Source organism: Ambystoma mexicanum, chromosome 10, assembly GCF_040938575.1.
Source record: "Ambystoma mexicanum isolate Mex_15411 chromosome 10, UKY_AmexF1_1, whole genome shotgun sequence".
Classification (NCBI taxonomy): domain Eukaryota; kingdom Metazoa; phylum Chordata; class Amphibia; order Caudata; family Ambystomatidae; genus Ambystoma; species Ambystoma mexicanum.
In genome coordinates, this window is record NC_090932.1 from 362,800,404 (window position 1) to 362,823,044 (window position 22,641).

General features: G+C 46.5%; 1 long non-coding RNA gene across 1 annotated transcript in view; it reads right to left on the reverse strand.

Moving 5' to 3' along the window:
* Positions 1-344: 344 nt before the first annotated feature.
* The window catches only part of LOC138493174 (uncharacterized), a 169,948-nt gene continuing 147,651 nt past the window's right edge, over positions 345-22,641 (reverse strand). The window contains exon 2 of the long non-coding RNA XR_011276291.1: positions 345-666. This is a non-coding gene — a long non-coding RNA (uncharacterized lncRNA). The remainder of the gene's footprint in view (positions 667-22,641) is intronic.

Consider the following 22,641-nt stretch of genomic DNA (forward strand, 5'->3'; position numbering starts at 1 on the left):
GAGAGTCAATGTTTAGTTCATATGACCTTGTGCAGATTGCGAAGCACTTTCCACGCATGAAGCGTGCAACTCATAATAATGGATCCAAATCAATTGCAATGTGCCCCAAACCCCAAAAGTGTGCTGTGCTTGAAAAGACTGCACCAAAAGCTGGAAGGCGTGAAGTTTGTGGCAAGCAGATGGCAGGAAACTAAAATGAGCTGCATGGCAGGAGACTCCTAGGATTCGGAGAAGAAGTGATCCAAAAGGTGAATGCTGTATGCAGTGGGTACTGGAATGATCACGTTTCAAAACTCACATGGGTCGAGGCAATGGAGAAACCAGTGAAGGTTCAAAAGCAGGAAGAATATAAACTGTGTTTTTTATAATGAAGGAAGCGTCTTTGTGGGGACCAGCAGCAGGTGAAATAAGACATTATACATCTGAGACCTCAAGAAAGGGACAGGAGCTTTGATGGATAACTATTGGGTATGCAGTCAGCAGGCATTTCTACACCTCGCGCCATCATGGAGAGACACCTGCTCGGGGGCCTCGTTGCACTCGGCACTCCTAGTGGTCCCTGAAGAACACTTGATGGTGGGACCAGGTGGCTTGTCAGCCCCAACACCAACACCAATTTCCGATGTCCCCACCACAGTACTGCTGCAGCTGACTATATTCCGCATCCTACCAGAAAAGGAGAAAAAAGAAGAATTGCAGTCAAGGAGAAATAACTGATCTATCCCAAGATTCCTCTCAGTTACTAAAAGAAATACCACATCAATATCAAGTGTAATCTAGGGAGAAACATTTTTTGCATCGTTACTGTTACCTGGAGTGCAAACCACTGCAAATGCTAAATGGCTTTAGATCGTGCACTGGGAAGAGATCCAGTTGGTCAATGATACTGAACAAGGCCTCAATACGATCAAGATGGAGATGCGTGCGAAACCTGCTGATAACGTTGCAGAACCGTTATGTGTTGGACCTCCTCACAAGCATGGAAGGAGGGGTCTGCAAGAAAATTGTCGATTTCTGTTGCGATTACGTACCCCCTAACGATGCAGACAACGGGTCAATCACCAATATAAACTGGCATACAGAGGAGTGACTGGTTCAACAACCTTTTTTTCTGGGCACCATCATGGATGGGGGTGATCGTGAAGCTACTGGTTCCTGTGACTGTGTTCATGTTGGTGATCTACCTGCTAGCTGGGCCTATGATGTTGTGCCAAATGTAAGGAACTCATGGTGGCAACAGTAAAGACAGACACAAGTGATCACAGTTCCTGGGTGTTTATTAAACTGTATAATAGGTTAGAAAAAAACACCTAATCTAAACCTAAATCTAATATGGGAGCAAGCTGCGACCATCAAATAATAATAATACAGTCTCAGTCAAATAAAAGGGCCTATTATAAAAACAATTATTACCAATCCTTACCACTATATTACAAAATAGTGTGGGATAATGTTCACAAGAAAAGAAAGAAGTGTTCCCAAAATGATAAGTCAGGGTGGGTGTAGCTGGGGTCTCTGGCACAAGGATACAGTTTGTTTCCAAAATATCTAGTCTCATTTGCACAAAGTCTCTTGCCTCAGAGGGCCTGATGTGCCATAAACAACAAACAAAAAGTTCCTTTTAATAATCTTCATGTCGGGTTATTTTATCCTCACCCCTGGATCCCCGTCGACTGGGCTCCGATCCCTCTTGCAATGCTGGCCTCCCTCAGTCCGGTTCACTACAGCCTTTCTTTCAAAATATCAGCAACTTGTAACATTCAACAGTCTCAATGTCTTTTTAAACAATCATTCACTGTAGACAACCCTCAGCCGGGTTTACTCTTGTCGACACAATGTTCATGGGTGTATCACTGTTCACCCCAATTCGCAAGCATTCCTCAGCCGGGTTCACATTTGCCAATATCACAATTCACCTTTCTTTATCACAATGCAGGATTTACTTTGCTTAGCGTTTCCCTTTGGCACTCCTCCATCGGGTCCACATAGCCATTCTAACACAGTTCATGACTTTCTCATCTCACCAGAAACTGGTGTTCCCCTTCCCCTAGCTTTCTCTTGGCATCCCTCTGTCGGCTTCACACTTGCCACAGTTCACAAGACAGTGATTTTAGACCCCTTAGGTTCTTCCCTTTACCTATGTCTGAGTCTTAGCCCCCAGTCAGGCTTTCCTTAAAGCCCCCAGCCAGGGTTCACACAGTTCTATTAATACAATGTTCTTGGGTGTGTTACTGGTTACCCTAATTTGTAGGTATCCCTCAGTCGGGTTCACTTTTGCCCCAGTAATATAGTTCACCTTGTTTCCTCAACGTGTCAATGACTTTTGACTGTACAAAGGGTTTTGCTTGGCCCTCATATGACCACCTTGAAAGTTCAAGCTGGCCTCCCCTAAGGTCTCTTGGTTCTCGTAGTTTCAACAAAAGGTTCCAGACAGAGTCCTTTGAACGAGTGCCCATGTGGCGCTGGACCACTCTGTATATGGACTTTTACTGGGAGTTCTTTAAAGTTCAATTCTCAGTTCTTTGTTTATAAAATATTGCCACTTGCAACCTTGGGCCCAGCACAGTTCAGTTTACTATCAGTTCTCTCTGACTCACAGGCTCTGCTGAACTGTTGAGTTTCCTTGCCTCGGTAGTCAAGGACGGCACCACAGTGGCAAGCACTCTTCCCCACCTTGGCTATCAGCGCGAGAGGTCCCCGTGTACCATTGACACCTGTCACACCACATGCCAACTGTACTTCCCGGTCTCATGATTCCCCTTTCAGAGGCTTTGCATGTCTGAGCTGAAAAGAGCAAGGGCAATTCCTTCCTTGTGGTCCTTTCCGGTCTCGCCGCCTTTTTCCTCTGTTTAAACTGCTGTCCTGGAATAGCTGCTTCCATGTGCAGTTGACCTTGCTCAAAATGTGTTCTCATGCTCTGCCTTTTATCTCTATGGGCAAGGGAAAGGGCCGTCAGGTGTGTGTGGTTATCGGCAATAGCCTGACTCTGCCTGACCCTTGTGTTGGGACATGTCAGGTAAATGGCTCTGGTGTTAGTATATTGTTAGTCACTGTGTAAGAAAGTGTTTGTATTGGAAAAGGGTGGGGGGTACAGCTTCTGAATATCCAACGGGGTAGGATGGGGAGAAGGTGTTGTAAGGAAGGGGGTACCATGTCTCACCCTTCAGTGTCCCACCTCCACTCCCCGAAGACCCCTCATCCAGGTGATCCTTCCCCACTGGTCCACCCCCATGAACTAGGTCCAATAACAATGGCCGTACCCTGGCCACCTGGATGACAGATCCCCAGGGACTAGTAAGTGAGACACCTTCAGGTTTCTCACACAAAGCAGTGCCTGGCAGCACAATGATGAGGGTTTCAATTGGGGTGAAAGGTGCCCCTTGTGGTACAAAAGAAAGAGCAGTTCAAACTGATGAACCAGACAAGCCACACATGGTTGCAATAAAGCAATGCCTTCACCCCCCAGACACAACCACAGTTCCCCACCAGACCCTGAAAATTACGTAGAACACTGGGTAGATTTAGCAGGGGATGGGGTTGTATATATATATTACACGGTCCACGGTAGTGGCCGTGTAGTTATGGTTAAGTTGCTAATCCCATAGGAAGAGCACATTTTGGGTGGCTTATAACTTCGCTCCCCCTGGAGGAATCCTCACCAAACTTTGCAAAAAAGTATATGGCCCACTCAGAATTTTTTTGCAAAGTTTAGTGAGGTTTGGTGCAGGGGGGGGGGTCAAAGTTATAAGGGGGTCCCAACATTATTTTTTTTCCCATAGAGTGAATGGGGAAAAAAACGTTGCTCACACCTACAGCTGAAAAAGCTGGACGGATTTGCACCAAATTTGCGGCAGGAGCAGCGGCTTGGTCCTGAAAGCATGCTTTGGTAAATTTGGTGGAAATCCGTCCAGTGTTTTTTTTAAAAATGACCAAAAAGTAGGTCTAAAAAAATGTGTGATATCTATGTCGCTCCGCTGATACATTTCCCCGTTTGCTCGGCGGACAGGACACCGATTAGCTAATCGCGGCGATGAACAGGGGAAAAATACAACTTTGGGGAGTGTGTTGGTGTGCAAGACTGCTTGGGGATGGTGGGGGAGTAAGAGATGGGTCAAATGCTGTATTTGTTTAGGTGGCAGGCGCCCCTGATGTGTTCGTCATGTCCACGGATATAAAAAATGCACTTCTGGCTATTTTACTTTACTATGATATTGGTTTTAGGTTGTTAGTACAGCGTTGATTGTAATTAATATCCTGTATAAGTAGCCCATATAGCACAGTCAAAGTATTTGATTCTATGGGTGTGTTATGCTGCGGTGTTGTGGCCAGGGCCTAGAGTCTTGGGTACATGGCCGAAGGCCTTAGGCCGTAGGCCATGCACCCAAAACTTTAGGCCCTGGCCACAACCACGGCAGCATAACACACCCATAGAATCAAACATCCATTAAATATCCACAAATCTACAGTTTGTGTACTGTTTGATTTGTATAGTTTGTACGTGAAGTTTTGGCTGTCATGTAATTAAGATTGTAGAGTTTGGTAACAAGCACTGCAGTATAACATATCCATGGAAGTAAACATGTTGGATAGATGTTTGCTTCAATGGTTGTGTTATGGAGCAGTATTTGTGAGTTGAATTATTATATACTTACTGTTTGATTATTTGTGATTGGATATATTTTTTTATGACTTGGGTAACTGGAGCAGATATTCTTTTTCAATTTCTGTGATAAAAGAAAAGATCATGTTAGTGTAGCGAGTTCATAATGAGTTATTGCATTGAATAATAGACGTTTCTGCATTTTTTACAGCCTCATATTTGGTAGTTTACAAACCACTGTACTGTGCAATTTGCTCAGTTTCTTAAATCATTGGGTCTGTGGGGAAAGAAAATCCATGCTGGATTAAAGAAACCTTTTTTTATGGTACAATACATTTCATTCTTTGTTTTCAGTGTTTATTTGTTGTTTCTGGCTAATGAACTATCTGTTGGCTTGTTGCAGATTGTTAGATACCTGTTGGCGTATTCTAACTGGTTATAGTTTTTTATTTATATTTTCAAGTTGCTCATCTACCTGTTGGGTTGTTGCAGATTTTTGGGGAAGTTAGATACCTATTGGCGTATTCTAACTGTTTATTTCTTCTTATATTTTAGTGGTATTGATTTATCTGTTTGGTTGATGCAGAATCTTGGGGCAATTAGATACCTGTTGGCATATTCTAACTGGTTATAGTTTCTTATTTATATTTTCAAGTTATTCATCTATCTGTTGGGTTGTTGCAGATTTTTGGGGCAGTTTAGGGATTTGTTCCTGTGCCACATTGTTGCAGAGAGAGCATGTATGTTTCCACATGCATGAAATCTGGAAGATTTCATTTATAGGTATGTTTTTGTTTTCCAGTACTTGTAGTAAGTACATTAGAAATTCTTGTGTATATTCTGGTGAGTTTATAGTGAATTTCACCATTCCAGCACAGTAGTCCAATTCTTGTCTTATTCCATGAACACTGTATGTGTTGTCAGCATTGTTGCTTGCATTTATATGAAAGACTAACATTTGCAAACACAATTGGTCTGAATTGTGTAAGTAAATTTTGTCAACAATTGGTATTTGTATTTATTAGGTTTATATAGCGCTTTACACCAAAGTGTTGCACATTAACAACACCATGATACATTAACATAACAAAATAACAGTAACTGAAGAAGCAAATTACAATTTTGAATCAGCCAACAAAACAGTATGTAGAGCAATTAGACAGAGGGAAGGGGAGAGAAGTGGGCTGGAGCTGGGAGGAGGAGGGAGGAAGGGAAGGAGGAGGGAAATGGAAGGGGAGGGTGAGGAAGGGGTGGGGGGAATTGGAGGGAGTAGCTAAGGGGGGAGGAGGGAAAGGGTGGGAGAGGGGGAGCGAGAAAAGGGAGGGGAATCATGGCAGAAATGGAGAAGGAGAGATTTAAGGGACTTGCGGAATGAGGAAAAGGTAGGGATATAGCTACCCCTATGCCAATTCTATGCCAATTCTATGCCAATTGGTGGCAATTGGAATAGAATATTTACTGCTACATTTGCGTAGGAATTTACACCAGTTTATTTGAAAATTTGAATGGACCAGATAGTTCTGTGCCCAAGTCATTTCTTCAGAGTGTGTGTTGCTTCTTTGAAGAAGTACCTGAGTTACTTTGAGTAGTAGATTCATCTTTGGTTGCAGTAATTGATGAAGTATTAGCTTCTTTTACCCTCTTTGGAGGATTTACAGTGAAACCCTGTTGCATTTCTGTTTGAACGTTTTGCTTTTTGTGGAACGGGATAGGTTTTTAGATGGGGGGTGTACAGTGAACGTAGTCTATTGTATTCTAAAATGCCAGGAATATCAGCGTTTACTTTACTTGCATCAAAGTTAATTAGAAATGGACTGTCAAGTGTACGTAAGCGTGATAGTGCTACTTAGCTCATGCCTTCTTTAAAGACTGTGGGGGTCATTACGAGGTTGGAGGTAAGGGAAAACGATGCCGGTAAAGGATTACCAGCATCGCTTACAGCTCCGGTCCATTACGACCTGCCAACCCGCTATCAGCGGCACTGTTATTTACGGTGCCTCTAATAGCGGCATTGGTGCGGGCATGCGACCCTACATGCCGGCAATAGCGGCATGGCGTAAACAGCAGCTGAACACAAGTCAGGCGGACAGGCAAATAACGGCCTACTGAAGGCCGAAAAGTACCTTACCGGCATGGAGGAAATACCGGCATCGCGAACCACCCGTAAACGGCCATGTGCAGTGTTCCCAACTGCCAGAGGTGCACACAATCATCACAGGTGGAGGCAATGTAGACTGGGACAGCACAAAAGGACCACACCCCACCCCTACCCACACCCAGTCACACACCAAAATGATCCCAATACTAGTAGCAATACTGGGGCTGGAGGACATGATTGCAGTGGAACTCCAGCAACAACAACAACAGGCAGCAAAGAGGAGATGTAGGAGGAGAAGGAGGGTGAGGCAGGCCCATCATGCACCACCAGTGCAGGCAGTTGTACCACACAGGCAGCCCCCAATTCCTCGAATCAGAGCCAGTCCATTCAGCCTAACCCCTGAGCGATCTACACCCTGTACCGTCTGGACCGGGACACCATCACCACCATTGTGGACATGATACATAACGACATTGTCAGCCTCATAGACATCCGTACCGCCATCCCCCCTCTACTGAAGGTGGTGTCTGTGCTCCACTTCCTGGCCACAGGCACCTACCAGCACACAGTAGGGCTGATACATGGCTTATCACAACCATTATTCTCACGGGCGCTGAACCAAGTACTCAATGCCCTCCTGAAGCACCCTGGCGACCACATATTCCTACCACGGACTGCCGAGGAGATCTCCAACACCAAAGTTGGCTTTCATTCACTGGCAGGCTTCCCAGGTTGCATTGGTGGTCCCACATGCCATGGAGGTAGTGTACCACAACCGTAAGTTATACCACTCCATCAACGTGCAAATGGTATGTGACTCAAACAAGATCATCACACATTGTTGTGCCCGATATCCGGGATCAACCCATGATTCAATGGTCATGCGGAACTCCACGATACCACGCTACATGGAGGGACACACAGGGCAACGATCCTGGCTACTCAGTGAGTTGCATGTCAAGCTCATGGCAGTGTGATGTGGGGGAGATGATTGGGGGGAGAGATGCATACTTCACCTGGCTGAGTTGGGGGGGGGAAAGATGCATACTTCACCTGGCTGAGTTGGGGCCGGGAGATGCATACTTCACCTGGCTGAGTTGGGGCGGGGGGAGATGCATACTTCACCTGGCTGAGATGGGGGGGAGAGATGCATACTTCACCTGGCTGAGTTTGGGGGGGATGCATACTTCACCTGGCTGAGATTAGCTGAGAGGATGGACCATGCTCATACCCCAAAGCAGGCCAGACTGGACCTGACACCTGACACCTACATGCAAGACTTAAGCTGCACTACTATGAAAATGAGGCAGTTCTGCAACCATTGCATAGCCATCAACATGTACACTGCACATAATCAGACCGTAACCCCTGCAACACAATGCAGCGACATGCAGTTAGTATGGCCAATGCAAATGACCGAATAACCTCACCACAATGGACATGTGTACATTAGTGCGTACAAATGATTCACATGAGGAATACAGAGTCTCACTCCTACACCACCACAGAGGTCCAGCATACCAGCATGGCGATATCAGGCGTGGAAAGTCAGATCATCAAGAGTCTGGCTTCAAAAGCATACAATCAACTACACATCACCTAGAGCATGGGAACAACCGGCGTGGGCAACCACAGTGCATGAGCAGTCATAAGGAATAGGACACCCCTGCGCCCACTAGACGATGCCACGCACACCTGTCGATCATATGAATTCACACATTACAGTTACTTTGAGTGGCTCTATTCGTGCATGGATATGTGGATACAAACAGGAAATGAATGCATGCTATTGTGTCAATGATACAGGTCACATTTGGTGTAATCACTTACACATAACCATTGTTGCATACATGCAGGTGATGCTGGCTATCCCTTGAAGAGGTGGCTCCTTTCCCATGTCCGGAACCCGCAGAACAGCCACGAAGAGGACTACAATCGTGCACATACACGTACCCGTGTGGTGATCGAACAGACATTTGGGATTTTGAAGGCACGGTTTCGCTGCCTCAGCAGGTCTGGTGAGGCACTCATGTACGGGCATGAGAAGGTAGGCAAGATCATCATGGCATGTGTCATGCTACACAATTTGTGCATCAGACGGAATGTGCCTCTGCCCCCTGACGTTGAACTGCAACCACCTGATGAGGGGAATGAGGATGGAGGAGATGAGGCTGCACATCAGGGAGGTAGCGATGCACAGGAGGGATGTGCCATGCGCCAGACTTTGATTAACCAATGTTTCTAACACACATGGATGCGGAATGTGCCATGGGGTGGGACTGAGGGCACTGGTAGTGTCGGGGACATGGACCCTGTACACTGTTCACCAATAAAGCACACGTACACAATAATCAATGTCCTGTCATGTGAATGCTCATATCACAACAGGTGTATTGAACAAACAGAACATTGTTTGTGCACAAGCCCTCCACCCCACACACCCTCTCCCCCCTCCTCCTCCCCCCTCAACTTCCCCACACACCCTCTCCCCCTCCCCCTCAACTTCCCCACACACCCTCTCCCCCTCCACCTCCCCCCTCAACTTCCCCACACATGGTATGCACTTGCATGCACCATCAGTCTTCAAGAGTTTGGAATGGCAGGCTGCACCTACACCCCTTGTCCACTGCCAGACCCCTGTCCGACCAGCGCTTGTTCCACACAGACCTACGCAGGGGGCTGGACTGTGTGGAGCTGGCATTTGAGGAGGTGCCTGGTTGTTCAACCACCTGTGCAGGATGCAGGGCCTCCAAGGCTTCCACCATGCGGGTGAGGACCTGCCTCACAGCCACCAATTAGTTGCATATGTTTGTAGAAGTTGACTCAATGGCAGCTTTGAGGGACGCTGCACATTCCCTGAAATCCTCTCTTGCCTCGCCACTTTCAATGATGTGCTGGGTCACCAGCCCTATCAGCTCCTCCTGGCGCTGTTGGATTACTGTGATCCCCTCTTGCCTGTCCCGGACACTGGTGGATGTGGAAGCTGCATGCAACATGGTTGGTGCTTCATGCATGCTCCCCATGGGGCTGAAGCTCCCTGGCCATGACTCCACAGCAGACAGCTCATGGCTGCTGGCATTGAGTATGCTGGGTGATGAGATGTGGGGTGACTGCAGGGGGCCTGTAGCGGTAGGTGTTCCGGGTGTCGGACTATGTGCTTCATCATCTGGCACGGCTGCCGTGGCAGCTGCCTCTCCAATAGTACTGCTGGCAGTGGATACAGAGCCTTCAGCCACTGGCTCCTGTGTGGTGGTGGCTGGTGTGGGTGCTGTGGTGGTGGGCCTATTGCACATTGGTGCTGTAGGTTCATGGGTTGTATTGGGCTTGTGAGGTAGTCCTGGTTTCACTCTTCCCCTTGATGTTGAGGGCCTGTTTGCTCCCTCCATGCCCCTGGACTTCTTGACTGGTGTCGCAGGCTGCTCTGCGGGGTCCTAATCATCGCTGTCAGGTTGTTTGCCTGTGGGGGACTAAGAGAGGGAGTGCATTAGTGATGGGTCTACGTACATCAGGCATGCATTGGGGTAGCTGCAGTTCTATGGAATGGCAGGTATTTGCCGTTGGAGTAGTGACATACGGGTTGCTTACCTTATGGGTGGGTCATGCAGGGATGCGTCTGGGTTGACACGTGTATGGGTTGCATCATGCATGTGAATGAGATGGTGCTGTGCACTGCATCTAGGCAGGGTTGCGTGCATGGGTCTGGTGGCCCCTGCTTTGCATCATTTCACTGTCAGTTTGGGGGGACATGTTCATGGTTTGCATTGCAGTGGTTTATTTGGGACACCTACCTGCATCAGCCGATGACGGGTTTCCACGCTCCATATCCCCCACTCCCTCGATTGCCTCCATTGTGATGGTGCTCGCACAAGTCTCCTCCCAGCGAGTTATCTTTATGGGTGAGCCACCTCAGCCACCTGTTGCCATTCCCTGGCTACGGTTTGCTGCGATGATGTTGCGGACGCGTAGGCGCAGGTCATCCCAGCGCTTCCAGACATCTTTCACCGTACGTGGGGTAGTGGCAACCACGCTCACTTTACGCGCCACCTCCACCCAGATCTCTTTTTTGCGCAACAGTGCAGGTCGACGCATGTCATTTGAAAACACAACATTCCCATTTTCTGCCAAGGTGTCCGCGAGCATGTTGAGCTCTTCTTCGGAGAAGCGCTCCTTGCGCAGGCACACAGCTCCTTTTTTCAGTGCCTTGGGCATTCTAATAGGCTGCTGGTTTATTTTGGGACAGGTGTGGTGGTGATGTGGATCCTGGGTGCAGAGGATGGCAATGGATTTTGTTTTTCAAGATGGCCGCCGTGCTCTTTACCGTTCCTGTGCGGTGACGCTACTTCCGGTTCCGCCATTAGCGGTCACCGCTAATGGCAGAGGCATGGATGGCGGTGGTGCAATCTACGCTTACCTCGACGCCGCTAAGGGCAATTTTTGGGTCTTTAGCGGCATGGCGGTAAGGTCGTTACCGGCATGGCGCAAAGCTTGTGCCTGCAAAGTCGTAATGGCCCTCTAATAGCGGGCTCTTTGCTACACGGACACAGTATTTGCTCCATGCCGGTAAGGACAGTTACTTACCTCCAAACTCGTAATGACCCCCTGTGTTCCCAATATCTATCAATGCTTTATGTAGGGTAAGACCTTATGATTTGTGAATGGTGACTGTGTATGCTAGAATTAGAGAAAATTGCTATCTGCGTACATACATGTCTTTGAAAAGAAGGAATCGAGCTGTTGAGCGTCCTATCATTTGTACTTCTTATAGTTTGTAAAAGAGAATATTGACAAACTGAATGTTGTTGTCACGTGGGTATGTTTGAAAGCCAAATATTGTACCAAGTGCTCCATTAACTAGTCCTTGTTCCACATCAAGGTTACGTTTAAGCATTACTCTACAGTTTAAAGATAAGTTTAATATTTTCTTCAAACCAGCTGTGTTGGAGATAGAGTTTTCTAAGGTATTTAGTCTTGTTGTGGCTTGTTGACATATGGGTAGTGCCATACCATGTGCGTCCAGTTTGTCTGTGGTGCAATTTTCAATTATTGGTTGCATTTCTTTTTTCAACATTGTTTCATTGAATTTTGAACAGCTTGCAAGAGTTGGCATCAAGGACATACAATTGACATTTTTGTGTGCTAATTTTTCCATGACATCAGTAGCACATGCGTTATGGCCATACAGTGCATGGATGTGCCAGGTTTTTAATATTGATTTTTCTTCTTGAAGTAGTACACCAACTCTAATACTTTTAAAAATGTTGGCGTATGTGAGGTCTGCAGACTTGCGCATGTTTTCTGTTAATTCTCTGTATTGGAAATGTTGCCAAAGGTTGACATTTCGTATGCTGCAAACAGTTTTACGGCAGAGTTTGTGTCCTATGGTTTTAAAAATAGGTTCACCTTTCACTGGTGTCAATTGAAGAAGATCTACAAAAACAATAATGTGTTTTCCGCCAAACAGCTCTTCGTAGTTTGTTTTGAGTACGTCTTGTAATCTGAGGTGAATCAAAGCCAACATTAGGTTGGAGACCATATTCACTTCATCTATTAGTAGCATTTTCATTTGTTTTAACACTCTGTGTATGTAACGCTCACCTGATTCCCGTAGAGGCGCCGGTCTTGACTGGGCGTATACCGTATCTTCAAAGGTGATGTGTAACACACGGCTGGCTCTTTGGGCTGGACCTCTGTGCACTGTATGTCTGACTCGGAGGGTAAGATGTCTGCAGATAGAAAATATGGTATTAAGGAACTGGGTTATTGATTGTCTCTCTCTTCTTCCCTTTCTCTTCTCCTGTAGAACCCCAAAGGTTAACGCTCTCACCTTAGGTAAGTGAACGCTGTGCTCTCCATCTGCCTCGGGGCAGGGTGCTGTAACCAGTTTCTTCACTGGATAAGGGGAGCAGGCCTCTTGACTTCAGAGGACTGCTGTCCGTCGTTTACTGCACGAACGGTAAGTTTCGAGTAATTCTAATGTCTTTAAAGTCTTTAGTAATGATGTCTCTTGTTTTGCAGGGTTCCGGCGATGGCGGATGACGGGCTGAAGTGAGTTGAAGATAGAGCCCGTGTGATGAATAGAAGCGCCTGGAAGCACGTAAGTAAGCGCTTGTTGCCTGCTTCACGATGCGCTCTAACTGTCTTTTTATTTTGCAGGTACAAGTTCGGAGCGGCTGCAGGGTGCCGGAATACCCACTGAGTTAGATGTGGAAAGGAGTAATGGCACGTGAGTATTAAAGTTCCCCAATGTCTTTAAACGCACCTTGTTTTGTCTTTCAGATGCGGGATGCAGCGCCGAAGGCCTCCGGAGCGTGCGAAGAGTTGGTAAGCTTTTGTCTTTCAGATGCCGGAATGCAGTGTGAAGACCTCCGGAGCGCACGAAGAGTAGGTAAGCCTTTGTCTTTCAGATGCCGGAATGCAGCGCGAGGCGTTGGTGACAGCCGATGGACCAGGTAAGTGAAGAGCTGTCACTGAAGACCGTAATGCTAACCTGTTCTTTCTTGTCTTTATAGGTGTTGCTGAAGACTGGATTCAGGATGGTAAGCCTTTTTCCTTAGGCCCAGGATCAGATGCAGAAGACACGATGAGCGTTCTGCTGCAGAGGATGCAGAATAACGCAAAGCAAGATTCATCCATCGGGTGTGGTTTAAATAGCCTCCTGTAGTGCTTAGGTGTCTCCTTCCACAGCCACGCCTAGGTAAGAAAAGAGTTCCTGCTTTCCAGAAGAGTTCCAGTGTTCTGAATCTAGGGAGTGGCTCCTGCCCCACCCAACAGGAAAAGTAGTTCCAAACAGAAGAGGATCAGAGGCTCAACTGGCAGGCAAGTAAGCAGCATGGTCTGCTGCAGGTAAGTCCACCCAAGCATTATGAGCCCGGCGCTTCCAGCGCTGGGACTGGGCATATTTATGAGCCTGGTGCCACTGGCGCCAGGACTGGGTCCAAAAGGTCCCAATTGGGACTGGTTGGCACTCGGAACCTGGGTTATGGATCTGCTTCCAAGGGAGTTGGGAAAACCCTGACTTTTCGGAAGCAGAGATCATGACAGTACCCCCCTCAAGGCCCCTCCCAAACCGGGCTTCTCCGGGGGTTTTGGCTTGTCAGGAAATGTTCGGTGAAATCTTTTGATTAGGCGAGGAGCGTGGACATATTCAGCAGGTTCCCAGGATCTCTCTTGGGGGCCGTAGCCTTTCCAGTCAATTAGGTAAAATAGTTTAGATTTGGAGATCTTGGAGTCCAGAATGCTTTTGACTTCAAACTCGAGTTCTCCATCAACTAGGATAGGTTTTGGAGATTTAGTTAGTCGGGTTTGAGGTTGCACGGGTTTTAATAGAGAGACGTGGAAGACCGGATGTATCTTCATGTGCGGGGGCAAGTCCAACTTGACCGCTACTGGGTTTACTATGGTAGTGATGGAATAGGGACCAAGGTATCTTGGGTTGAATGTGCGTGGCCCTTTTAGAGGTAGATATTTGGTGGATAACCAGACTTGATCCCCTACTTGATATTGAGGGGCTTCCTTCCGATGTTGATCTGCTCCTTTCTTGTATTGTTCTTTAGCCCTTTGAAGGTGAGAAACAGCTTCCTTAAAGGCTTGGGTGATTGTAGAATGCAGGTAGTCTACTGCTGGTGTTTCAAGATCTTGGAGGGGATCCAACTCCGAGGTTCGAGGGTGACTGCCGTACAAAAGAAAAAACGGGGTTTTCCCAGTTCCCGAATGGACAGAGTTATTGTAGGCATATTCGGCTATCCAAAGGATGTCTTTCCAAGTTTTTTCAGTTTGTTGCAGCATGCAGCGTAAATACTGTTCCAGAGTTTGATTGGTCCTCTCGGTTTGTCCGTCGGTCTGAGGGTGGTGACTGGTCGATAGTCTCACATCAATTTGAGCCGACCGACAGCAACTTCGCCAAAAATGAGAAATAAATTGACTACCTCGATCCGAAATTAGAACCGAAGGAAAACCGTGCAGTCGGACGATGTTTTCGAGAAATTCTCGGGCCAGAGTTGCTGCTGTTGGCAAGCCTTTGAGCGGAATGAAATGCGCCATCTTGGAGAATAAGTCCACGATTACTAGAATCGTATTGTATCCGGAGCATGGAGGTAGATCGGTGATGAAGTCCATAGAAAGCGTATGCCAAGGGCGAGGTGGGATGTCAATAGGGCGTAAGAGGCCTGCTGGTCTTTCCTTTTGACTCTTGTTTTGGGCGCATACTCCACAGGACATTATAAAGTCTCTGATATCTTTTTTCCAAGATGGCCACCAGAAGTAGCGCTTGATCTTTTCTGAGGTCTTGGCCATACCGGGATGTCCTTCCATTAAAGAATCGTGATAACAAGAGATTACTTTTTTCTGTAAATCTGTGCTGGGTAGGTATAATCGTTCTTGGAAATACAATAAGTTGTCCTTTACTGCAAAGTCCTTTCCCTGCAGATGCCAATTCTCATTGTCTGCTGGAGTTACAAGTTGCCTGGCTTTATCCTTAACTTCCTCTATGGATTCTGTGGCGATTACACCCAGAATTCTTTGTTCGGGAATGATTGGTACAGGTTTAGGGTTGATCAAGTGTTCTTCCACTCCCATCCGAGAAAGGGCATCAGCTTTACCGTTCTTTGTACCAGGTCGATAGGTAATTATGAAGTCAAACTCGGCAAAGAATAATGCCCAACGGAGTTGTCTAGAGGATTGGGCTTTTGCGGTTTTCAAATATTGCAGGTTTCGGTGATCCGTAATCACAGTAACGGTGTGTCGGGCCCCCAGCAGATAATGCCACCAAGCCTTAAAGGCAGACTTGATACCCAGAAGTTCCTTGTCAGTAATCGTGTAATTGATTTCAGGAGGCGAGAAATTGCAGGACCAAAATGCCACGGGATGCAACTAATTGGTTACCGGGTCCTTTTGTGCAGGAACCGCCTCCATGGCAAGGCTTGAAGCATCAGTTTCCACGATGTAGGGGAGTTCGGGGCGAGGGTGTTTTAAGATTGGTGCAGAGATAAATTTAGTCTTCAAATCCTGGAAAGCTTGTTCCGCCTCGGTAGACCATTCAAAACGTTTGTTTTTCTTTAACAAGGCAGTGATGGGCTGGACTATTCGAGAGAATTCGGGGATAAACCTGCGGTAAAAGTTAGCGAAGCCTAACATGCTTTGCACACCTTTTACGGAGGATGGTGATGGCCATTTGAGAACTGCATCGACCTTCTTTGAATCCATACGCACTCCGCCAGGTGATAATATGAATCCCAAGAATTCAACTTCAGTCACGTTGAAAACACATTTTTCCAACTTAGCGAAAAGTTTGTGTTGACGCAATCTTTCGAGGACCATTTTCACGTGTTTCCGATGTTCAGATTCTGATGAAGAATAAACGAGGATGTCGTCGATGTAAACAACAACACACACATCTATGAGCTCTCTGAGGACATCGTTCATAAAATATTGAAAGGCGGCCGGGGCATTGCAAAGTCCGAAGGGCATGACCTGATATTCAAATAGCCCATACTTGGTGCGGAAGGCCGTCTTCCATTCATCGCCCTCTTTTACTCGTACCAAGTGGTAAGCTCCTCTAAGATCCAGCTTTGTATATATGCATGCTTTTCTGACTTGGTCCAGGAGTTCAGGGATCAAAGGTAACGGATATCTATTCTTAACGGTGATCTGGTTCAGGGAGCGATAATCTATACAAGTTCTAAGGTCTCCTTCCTTTTTTGGAACGAAGAACAAAGCTGAAGAAGCAGGGGACTTGGAAGGACGAATAAACCCATTTGCCAGGTATTGATCCAGGTATTGTCGAAGGTGAAGGTTCTCAGGCTCGGTGAGGGCATAAATTCTACTACAAGGAGGAGTAGATCCAGGTATCAGGTCTATCTGGCAGTCATAAGACCTATGAGGAGGTAGAGAGTTAGCCTGATCCTTCCGGAAAACATCTTGGTATTCTAGGTATTCGGGAGGTAACTGGGGAGTCTCTGAAGAAATTGCTGCCAGTGCAACACCAGGTGGAGGGTGACAAGTAGAGACACATTCTGGAAACTGGACCGTTCTTGCTCGCCAATTGATCAGAGGATTGTGTTTCTCTAACCAAGGTATTCCTAGAATAATCTGAAACTGAGGGGCCTTGATCACATCGAACACGATCTTCTCATGGTGTCCATCTTGACTTACTAGCGTCACCTCTTGAGTGGTATGCGTTACTGGCCCGGAGGCTATCTCCCTACCATCCACCGTAGTAATGACGTCCTTTACAGCCTTGGGACAAAGAGTTAGATTCATCCTCAAAACCATTTCATGATCCACATAATTGCTGATGGCACCGCTGTCGACGTAAGCTTCAATTGCATGTAATCGATCCGGATTATCAGGGCTAATGAGGAGCATAGGTATCAGGAAATGCAAGGTCATGGAACTGGTTTTCACGCTCGGCAAGAGGACCTCTATTCTTGTCGGGCGAGGTTGTTTCCCTGCTCAGAGTTTGTAACTTTGGTAACTGCAGCTCCTACTGCCTTCTTGGCAGGTTTCACCGGACAGTCTCGAAGAAAGTGCCCTGAGTTTCCGCAATAGAGGCATAATTGCAACTGTTTTCTCCTTTCCCGCTCCTTTTGTGTTAGAGGACCTTTTAGACCCCCTATTTGCATGGGTTCCCCGGAGTCTACTCCTTTGGAAGGAGTTGGCGGTTTGGAAAATACTCGAGCATCAAACTTGGAACGATCGGCCTTCCTGTTCTGCAGTCTGTGATCTATTTGAACGACTAAGTCTATATAGTCCGAACAATCTTGTGGGGGATTCACTACTTGGGCTAACACATCTTTGAGCTCTCCACGTAGACCTCTATAAAACAGCGTAATCCTTTTGTCCTCAGGCCATTGAGTTTCCACTATCAGTCTGTTGAAAGACGCAATATAAGCCAAAAGGTCTTGATTACCTTGTCGCAACGAAAGAAGCTCATTGTCCAAGGCCTGCCCCTGTGAATGTCTTGCGAACAGTTTTTCCATACTGAGCTGAAAAGCTTGAAAACCATGGAGGACCGGATCATCTTGATTTACTAGAGGGATCGACCAGTCTGCCGCATTGCCACTAAGGTACGAAAGCACGAAAGCTACTTTAGCTTGATCAGTTGGAAAGGCTGCTGGCCGGCATAAGAAATGCAACCGGCACTGATTGATAAATACTGCAAACCTCTTTGGGTCACCAGAAAATCGTTCGGGCGGAGCCAGAGGTACATTCCCAGGTAGGTTGATCTGCACTGGATTCATAGAGGATGTAGAAGGAAGATTTCCCCCAGATGCGGGTAACGGGGTCTGTCCGGCTTGTGACTGTAGCAATTGTCTAGCGAGATCATCTGTTCGCTCCTTGGAAATAATCAGTTCCCTTCTTAGAGCGTTCGTTTCCTGACGGGCTGCATGCACTTCTGCCCTTAGTTCCCCAAGTAACTGTGCTAGCTGGTCGGTATCCGAGGTTTCCATAGCGCCTGGACGGGAGTTTTGTGGTAGGCTTTGCGTTCTGTAACGCTCACCTGATTCCCGTAGAGGCGCCGGTCTTGACTGGGCGTATACCGTATCTTCAAAGGTGATGTGTAACACACGGCTGGCTCTTTGGGCTGGACCTCTGTGCACTGTATGTCTGACTCGGAGGGTAAGATGTCTGCAAAATATGGGATTAAGGAACTGGGTTATTGATTGTCTCTCTCTTCTTCCCTTTCTCTTCTCCTGTAGAACCCCCAAAGGTTAACGCTCTCACCTTAGGTAAGTGAACGCTGTGCTCTCCATCTGCCTCGGGGCAGGGTGCTGTAACCAGTTTCTTCACTGGATAAGGGGAGCAGGCCTCTTGACTTCAGAGGACTGCTGTCCGTCGTTTACTGCACGAACGGTAAGTTTCGAGTAATTCTAATGTCTCTAAAGTCTTTAGTAATGATGTCTCTTGTTTTGCAGGGTTCCGGCGATGGCGGATGACGGGCTGAAGTGAGTTGAAGATGGAGCCCGTGTGATGAATAGAAGCGCCTGGAAGCACGTAAGTAAGCGCTTGTTGCCTGCTTCACGATGCGCTCTAACTGTCTTTTTATTTTGCAGGTACAAGTTCGGAGCGGCTGCAGGGTGCCGGAATACCCACTGGGTTAGATGTGGAAAGGAGTAATGGCACGTGAGTATTAAAGTTCCCCAATGTCTTTAAACGCACCTTGTTTTGTCTTTCAGATGCGGGATGCAGCGCCGAAGGCCTCCGGAGCGTGCGAAGAGTTGGTAAGCTTTTGTCTTTCAGATGCCGGAATGCAGTGTGAAGACCTCCGGAGCGCACGAAGAGTAGGTAAGCCTTTGTCTTTCAGATGCCGGAATGCAGCGCGAGGCGTTGGTGACAGCCGATGGACCAGGTAAGTGAAGAGCTGTCACTGAAGACCGTAATGCTAACCTGTTCTTTCTTGTCTTTATAGGTGTTGCTGAAGACTGGATTCAGGATGGTAAGCCTTTTTCCTTAGGCCCAGGATCAGATGCAGAAGACACGATGAGCGTTCTGCTGCAGAGGATGCAGAATAACGCAACGCAAGATTCATCCATCGGGTGTGGTTTAAATAGCCTCCTGTAGTGCTTAGGTGTCTCCTTCCACAGCCATGCCTAGGTAAGAAAAGAGTTCCTGCTTTCCAGAAGAGTTCCAGTGTTCTGAATCTAGGGAGTGGCTCCTGCCCCACCCAACAGGAAAAGTAGTTCCAAACAGAAGAGGATCAGAGGCTCAACTGGCAGGCAAGTAAGCAGCATGGTCTGCTGCAGGTAAGTCCACCCAAGCATTATGAGCCCGGCGCTTCCAGCGCTGGGACTGGGCATATTTATGAGCCTGGTGCCACTGGTGATAGCACGTGAAGGAGTTTGGTTGTTGTCAAGTTTTGCAGTGCAGTAACTGCAAAGTATTAAGGGGTCATTTATTTCGTATTTGTTTTCTGCTATAAGGTAGAGAGCTAATTCAAACCATTTGGAATCTTCATCGTCTTCTATTTTGTATGCTATGTCTTCAGTTTTTTGTGCTGTGATATACTTATTTTGCAATTTTTATAAGGTAAATGGCAGAAGCTGTATAGAAAAGCATGGAATGTATGCATTTGTGAAGGTGTGGGTAATAAAGCAGAAGGATGTGATGTACAGGCAGTGGTGCTATTTCAGCTGAGAGCTATTCAATGATAGTGTCTATCTGTGCGAGTGTATAAAGATGCATGAACTTATCCTGGCTGTGTGTAATTTTATAATACACTACTAAGTGTTTTTCTAAAATTAGACTATTATTTCTCCCATCTTAATTTTTTAGATAGCGTGTGTGTAAAAAAAGAATTTAGACAGCAGACAGGTATGGAAGTGCCAGTTGATTATAGCAGATGGGAAAATAACAGTAAGTTAATTTTATAGGTTATACAGGTTAAGTGGCATTTACTCTGTTTATATGCATGCATAAGAGTTGTACATGTACTGTGCATAAAATATGCATACCTGTAGTTTGTATTCATGCATGTGGATATGCATGCAGCTGCAAGTAGAAATCTTGGAGACTTGTACAGTAGTTTTTGTAGTAGGTGCTTTCCAATGATATGAGACTTGTACTCAGAGTGATCAACAGTACATTTGAAGTACTGAACTATGATGATGGAGTTAGATGTAGAGGTCTTGGATGTGATTGGTGGATGGGTGTGTGACTGCTTAGCTGTATCCAATGAGGGAACGGCACAGAGAGTGAAGTGGAAAGGGTAGAAGGGCTGTCTAAAAGTTACGCGCTCCACAGACACTGCGGCTGTCCGCTGACAGGGAGTGCCACATCCGGGGTTTTCCAGGAAATCCAGCATGGAAAGGGGACTGTAGGGACTAGCCAATCAGGTGTTGAGGTTGTAGATTTGTGTTGAAAGAGGCTGTGTGTAGTGAAGATGGCAGAGGTGGATAAAGTCAGGGTGTTGGTGGTTGGAGATATGTTTGTGCATGGTTTACAGCAGTATGGTCAATGCAGGCATGTGGCAATCAATGTTGATGTTAAAGGAGTGGAGGTGGTGTGGAGCACTGTGTCTGATTGCAATGTACAATGAATTGTACAAGTTTGTGACGATATGGGCAGGATGAACAGTCCCCATGTGGTAGTTTTGCACTGTGGTGCTTTGCATTTGGGCTATGTCAGTGTCCCTACTTTGTTGATTTGGAACACTTGGTTCAAGCAGTAATGAACATCCTTCCAAATGCCAAAGTAATTTTTTTCTGGATTAGTACCTAGGGCAATATGGGACAATCGTTCTGTTTTTTGTCCTCAGCAAAACAGTGCTAGGTGTGCAATCAACCGAGGCATGTTTGCTTTAATTCTTAGAGCTGGTATGTTCTTCTGTAATAATGAGAATATTGATTCCAGTAATGCTGTTTATTTTAAAGAAGATGGCATTTCTTTAAGTGCACTGGCATGGAGTGTGTTGAATGAAGTGGCTGGACTTGGTACCTCTCTGTGCTACTTTGGAAACACATCATCATCCAGACATAATTATAATTCATTGAGGAGGGAACAGTTTAGGACTTGTGTCTGGAATTTCTTTGCAATTTGCAGTGAAAGAAGGACTTGGGAAGGTCATGGACATGTTTCCAAATTCCAAAGTAATTTTGTCTCGTATTGCGCAGAGACAAATATGGCTCCGCTCTTCTTTATTTGGTCCACAAATGGAGAAAGTGAGGCGCAGTGTCAATAAGGCTGTTTGTGCCTTTTTGAGAGATGTTGGCATGTCCTCTTTTTACAATGAAAATATTATGTTTCGTAGCACATACATTTTTTGCAGAGATGGAGTCCATCTTACTTATGCTGGCAATTAGATTGTTCTGAGAAATGTACAAAATGCATTGCAACCTTTTTTGGAATTACAGCAATCCATTTTGCAGTAGGTGTTGACCATTTGAAGTTTTTCAAACACAAAATAAACACCATCAAAAGGCTCTTTTCAGTGCCACCACTTCCTCCCATAGAAAAGTGCAATGGTTATGACAGGGCACCACCGCAAAAAAATAAATGTCTGCAAACTGTCCGCGGACTTCTAAAAAAAATGGGCAGGGCCCTGCACAATTTATTTGTCACTTCTATTTTTAAACTGTGAAAGGCGGCTCTGAAAAGAGCCTTTTTTTGAGGGGTATTTTGATGTTTTATATTTTTGTTTTTTTTTAAACACGACACATAAGGAAAGGAGGGAAAAGGAGGGTAAGGAAGGGACACCAACCACAGGGATAAGAAAGAGTAGGTGGAGAGAGGAAGATGTAGGGTGGGCCTTATTCAGGTAGTGGGCAGACCTTCTCGTGCTCTGTGACCGCAGTCTTGAACGCACTCTGAAGATTCTCCCCCCTGCAGAGTACTGCGTCGCAGTACATACACAATAATGTGACCCTCGAAAGGTAAGGGTCAACAGCATCATGAATGGTCTGTGAGGCAGCTGGAGGGATGCGCTGTCCCACAGGAGTGTCTCTTGTGGTGGCAGGAGTGGAAACAGAGGATGTTGTAGAGGAACTCAACCTACTACATTTATCACAAGGTACAACCTTTCGAATAGCCCCACCGTGGAACGACCTTAGGTGTTGCTTCATTGATGTCGTACTAAAGCTGTACGAACCAGGCTTCCCATGACTCAACACCATGTGGCACTGATTGCAGGTGACCTTATTCGCACATGCTTTTGGCACTCCACCAAGAGTGGTAAACAACCACCACACCCAAGACTCACGGCGAGTGCTGGTAGTAGGGACTTCCACTACCTCATCCTCTTCATCCTCTTCATCCTCCTCCTCTACATCCTCAAACCTTTTCCCCTCTGCAGGCCCTTGGGGAGGTGGTGGTGGTGGAGGGGGTGGGGGTGGTGCTGAGGCAGAAGTAGCACCAGCTGGAACAGCAGCAACCATGGATGCCATCCAGTTAGATGATGGAAAAGCAGCAAGAGCAGCAAGAGCAGCAAAAGCCGAAAAAGCAAGTCAATCTG